At 47.7% G+C, this 5,530-nt stretch overlaps 1 long non-coding RNA gene across 1 annotated transcript; it reads left to right on the top strand.

Annotated features, from left to right (window-relative positions):
• Positions 1–376: 376 nt before the first annotated feature.
• Positions 377–1,452, top strand: LOC127477317 (uncharacterized). Its single transcript, XR_007906915.1, has 3 exons — positions 377–556; positions 674–1,040; positions 1,204–1,452. It is a non-coding gene; the product is annotated as an uncharacterized LOC127477317 (long non-coding RNA).
• Positions 1,453–5,530: the final 4,078 nt, after the last annotated feature.

Here is a 5,530-nt window from a genome sequence, read left to right as displayed (position 1 = left end):
GATCTCTAAGGGATCAAAGGATGCTAAAAAATACCCTGTGATTTGGTGTCTGTTAGTCGAATCGCTGGAAAATTATAATGCTATGAAGTGAGCATCTGCGGCTGCAGAGGCGGCTGTAGAGGTAACTCTCCAGGGAAACAGTGAGATTTTGGAGCAAATGTGTGTAGAGCAGTTTGTTTTCGGGGAGGTTTCGATGCCTGCGCCTGCAAAGACGCAATTTGTAAAAGTTTTAAAAGCCACAGGTTTATCTTGGTTCAGCAGCGTGCCAGCGCTGGTAGAAAAAGCAGAGCCCATGGAGAGCAACGCTGGCGCCGCGCCATCGGCACACCCCCAGCTGGGCCTGCTGTGGGCGCTGAGTCACCGACTGCTACTGCACATGCGCCGCCCGGAACAGAGCTGCCAGGAGCCTCTGCGTCACTACATCGCTACCGCTTGGAACCACCATGTCGTCTGAAATTACACCATCATCAGTCGTCACATCAGAACCCGGAAGTCCCTCCACGGAAACTGCAGCTGCTGTAGTCGGAGAGCAGACTTCAGGCTGCTCAGGGAATTAGTAAGTAAGGTCACCTGGCAAAGTGTATTTGCAGGTGCTCGAGTGTGGTGGTTTGGAAAAAACCTTTCCCCCTGGGGCTGGTAACAGTCTGTTCCAGAGGTGGTGTTTTTGATACAGGACCAATTAAAAACTTTGTGCGCCCTTGTGGAAATTACATACTCACAGAATCAGAAGAGAAGAGGTTAATTTTAACTGCATAGCTGAAGGAGAGGCAGCCATGATTTGAAACACCACGTGTGGCATGGGGCTGGCCAGCAGTAGGGGGCAGGAGCAGCACAGCGACTGAGTGAAGCCCCCCTGAAGCTGGTGACCGAGGGGGACCCCGAAAGATCGGGAAGACCCCCTGGGTTGCATCTTCTTTCCCCCCGGCAGTGGGGGGGAGAGGAAAGCAGCAGCAAAAGCAAATATGGCATGGACCAGACCTAGAGACACAAGGATGTCCAACGGGAAGAGAGAGAGAGAGTCGGTTGGAATCAGTTCTAGGGTAAGGACTAAACTAAAAGCCCTTAGAATTCTTTGACCCCAGGGAGGAGGAGTGGAAATCCCTAAAGAAGTCTCCCGAGAGCTAGCCGGGGGCCGGAACCTTCACGGAGCAAGAGCAGGGGATGGAGACTTTAAACTTTAAACCTTTGTACTTTGTGCTGCAGACATGGTGACACGGGTGTTCCTCTGAAATTCACGGTAATACCCTCGGATAAGGTGGCTGAAGAGCGAGAAGTGGGGGCAGACCCCCCATACTCCTTAGAAGAAAGAAGAATTCCAGCTATGACAAATCAAAACTGCTGCCTTAAAGATAAGAGACACTTCCAAGTGCTGCAGAAATTAATTTGGAAGAAATGGAAGTGAAAAGAAGACTTCTTCTTTCTTTCTAGAATTTTTCTGAAGGAAAGGAGAGACAGTCTACGTATATATATTGTTTCACCATAGAAGAGATAGTTAAAATTATTATATATATGTATGTATATGTATTATAATATTTATTAAGTAATAAATTGTTATATAATTCCCTTCCCCCATACTAAAGTGTGCCTGTCTGAAAACTTCTCTCTCACATTAGAACAAATTGTAGAAAAACTTTTGAAATTAGCTTTTTTTGAAACTTTTTTTTCCAAACCTCCACATCGGGTCCATCAGTGCTGGTCACTTTTTAAACATCACCTCCTAAGGGCACAGAAGCAGGTAATTCTCAGATGTCAGAAGTCAAGCAGGCAAGGCAGAAGGCTGGCCTGGCTGAACAGAAATCTTCTTTTGGAAATAAGACAAAAAAGGAAGGTGTATGTCCAGTGGAAGCAAGGTCAAGTAACACAGGAAGAATACAGAGATGCTGCTTACCACTGTACAGAGAAAGTTTTTGTGGCTAAAGCTCAAGTGGAGTTGAAGCTGGCCAGAAATATGGAGGATAATAAAAAGAGTTTTTTCAAAGATGGCAATATGTAGTATAGAAATATCATTGACCCGTTACAGAATGAGGATGTTCACCTCACAAACAGGGATAGAGACAAGGCAGAGGTGTTTAATGCTTTCTTTGCCCCTGTCTTCCACATGGATGATGGACCAAGGGGGTCTCAGCGCCCTGAACAGGAGGACCATGACTGCAAGAATGAAATTGTGCAGGATCTGCTGCTCCAGCTGGATCCCTTCAAATCTATGGGATCTGATAGGATTAAACCCAGAACTCTCAAAGAGTTGGCTGATGTCATCACAAAACCTCTTTTGTTGATTTTTGAACAGTCTTGGGAATTTGGAGAGATCCCAGCTGACTGGAAACTGGTGAATGTTGTCCCAGTTTTCAAGAAGGGAGAGGACCCCAGAAACTACAGCTTGTCAGTCTGTCTTGGTTTGAGCCACCCTCCCCCCCCCCCCGGGGAGCTGGAGGGCCTAGAGTTGATTGATCCCAGGAGAGTTCCCCCTGAGAGACCAATGGCAGCTGTTCTTTTTCGCTCCTGTGAAAATCAGATATCCACAACAGCTGGAAGTTGTTGGCAGAGTGTTGGAGTGTGTGGCCGTGTGTGCCTGAGAGTGTGTGAGAGAGCTGAGGGGTGGCAGGGCCTCCCCCTCACCGAACTCAGGGCTGAAGGCAGCGTGGAGTGTTGTGAGGGAGAGAGAGAGACTCACAACTGTTGAGGTAACAGGGAGAGAGGCAGGCCCCTCGCGAGGAGGCCAGGCCCTTTTTCACCCCCCAAGTTAGGCTGTGGGGTGCTTGGGACAGTTTATAAATGGACTGAATGCCTGTAGCCAAAGCTAGGGGGGCTTTCCCCCCCCCCCGACACTGCATATAAGAGGCTCATGGGGATAGATTTTAAGGTTCAGCATTGGAACCGAGCCAGGAGATGGGCCAGAGGAGGCTCAGTTGCCAGGAGCAGCAACTGCAATGTGTGCAGGAGCTGGAAGAATTCCAGGCAAGAATTGGAGATGGGCCAAGAGGCTCGGGAGTTGCCCCTGCGGTAGTTTAGACGGGGGGCAGTTGGAAACTGATGGAGGAGGAATGATTTCCAGGACATGTGCACGTGACAAGCTGAGCTGAACTGCAGCAGCTACGAAACAGAGAGAGCTAAACAGCCAGCAGAGGTTTCTGGATGAGAACTTTTTGGTGAAAACTATTTGGGGTAAAGAGAACTAAGCAAGGCCCAGGAACCCTGCAAACCCTCAAGAGTGAGAAATTGAACATCTTACTCTCTGGGGAGAAAACCTTCACGAACCAAGGAGGAAGGACTCAGAGCTATCTTCTTAGACCTCGTGATGAAGATGAGACCTCAACAAGGAGCTGAGGACTGGTGGGGGTGGTCAGAAGAGCCCTTTTTCCCTGATACCCCAATGAGAGAGACTGTTTTAACTATTGGCCTGAAGGCTTCTCCTGAACTGATGTGGGAGGGCTCAAGGGGTTGTAGGATTGTTAACATTGTGTATATAATTGCTTTTTAGTTCCTATAGTATTTATTTGTGTATAGTAGTAAATTGTATATATTCCCTTCCCCTATACTGAGTTGTGCCTACCTGAAAACTTCTCTTTGGTGTTGAGGTAAATTGGGGGGAAGCTTAGAAACTGGAAATTGGATTTTTGGGCTCTCAAACCGTGACACAGTCTCATTTCAGTGCCTGGTGAAGTTATGCAGATTATTCTGTGAAGTATTGAAAAATGCCTGAAAGACAACACAGTCATTGGTCACAGCCAGCGTGGCTTCATGACAGGAAAGTCCTACTTATCGAACCTGATTTCCTTTTATGGCAAGCTAATCCACTTAGTTGATCAAGGAAAGCCAGTTGGTGTAATCTTTTTGGATTTCAGTAAAGCTTTCAATACGGTCTCTCACAGGATTTTTCTGCACATATTGTCCAGAACACAGCTGGATAAACACATGATGTGGTGGGTGAGCAATTGGCTCATGGGTCAAGCACAGAGGGTAACAGTGAATGGGGTAACATCAGACTGGTGACCTGTCACTAGTGGGGTTTCACAGGGCTCCATCTTGGGCCCTGTGCTCTTCAGCATCTTCAAAAATGACTTGGACATAGGACTGGAAGGGATACTGAACAAGTTTGCAGATGACACAAAACTGGGAGGAGCTGTTGACTCTCTCAAAGGTGGGGAGGCCCTGCAGAGAGACCTCAACAAATCAGAGGACTGGGCAGTCACCAACCAGATGAAGTTCAACAGAGAAAAGTGCCGGATTCTGCACCTGGGATGGGCCAACCCTGGATGTTTATACAGACTAGGGAATGAGATGCTGGAAGGCTGTGCTTTGAAAAGAGACCTGGTGGTCCTGGTTGACGGTAAGTTGAACATGAGTCAGCAGTGCCTTGGCAGGCAGGAGGGACAACCATGTCCGGGGGGGCATCAGACAAAGCATCGCCAGCTGGTTGAGGAAGGGGATTGTCCTGCTCTGCTCTGCACTGGGGTGGCCTCACCTTGTTGAATATTGTATGTAGTTTTGGGCACCACAATATAAGAAAGATATTGAGCTCTTAGAGAGCATCCAAAGTAGTACAATGAAGATGGTGAAGGGCCTTGAGAGGAAGCCGTATGAGGAGTGGCTGAGGTCACTTGCTGTGTTCAACCTGAATAACAGGAGACTGAGGGGAGACCTCATTGCAGTCACAACTTCCTTGTGAGGGGAAGAGGAGAAGCAGACATTGATCTCTTCTGTGTGGTCTTTGGTCCTTAGGCAACAGCCTGAAATGATGTCAGGGGAGGTTTAGGTCAGATATTAGAAAGAAGTTTTTCACCTAGAGGGTGGTTGGGCACTGGAACAGGCTCCCCAGAGAAGTGGTCACAGCACCAAGCCTGACAGAGTTCAAGAAATGTTTTTGAATGATACTCTTGAACACCTGGTGTGACTGTTGAGGATGGTCCTGTGCAGAAATAAGGGTGATTCTTATGGGTCCCTTCCAACTCAGCATATTCTTTGATTCTGGGAAATAAGAGCTACAATGATTTAGCTCAAATTTAGTAATTTCCATATAAAAGAAAATTAATTTCAAAATAATCATGCAGACACTTAATTTTAAATATTGGGACAGTGAGAAAGGGTCAGCAGAAGCTGATCAGAGTTAGTCAAATGTCATATGTTTGCTTATTCTAAAAATCCAAGCAGGAATTTTCCTTTCCCCTGCCCCACTGTGGGAGAGGGAGGCTGGATGAGGAGGGGGAAGGGGTGATTGACTTCACAAAAGAGCTAGTTGGCAAACCTGCATTCCCGGCTAATGGCCCATCTAGGACTGCTGGGGGGTGGGGGGGGGGGGGGAGGACTTTTTTTAGTTCCCCTCCTCACAAAGGGGGGAACAGTTTGGTTTGCTACTCAAATGGAGACAAAGGCTTGCCCGCACGCTGCTTCTGTCTCCAGCCCGAATCTGCTGTGATTTCATTGGAGAGTTTGGGCTCGTTGGGCAAAAAGAGGAGTCTCGAGCGCCACCAGCCGAAGACAACAGTGAGTTTTCAGTGGGAAATAAACTGCCTTTTTTTCCTCTTCTTCCCTT

The sequence above is a fragment of the Manacus candei genome, unplaced genomic scaffold, assembly GCF_025592945.1.
Source record: "Manacus candei isolate 608988 ecotype Guabito, Panama unplaced genomic scaffold, ASM2559294v1 h1tg000051l, whole genome shotgun sequence".
NCBI classification, from domain to species: Eukaryota; Metazoa; Chordata; class Aves; order Passeriformes; family Pipridae; genus Manacus; species Manacus candei.
The sequence above is the reverse complement of the archived record's forward strand: the minus strand, read 5'-3'. Positions and strand labels throughout refer to the sequence as shown.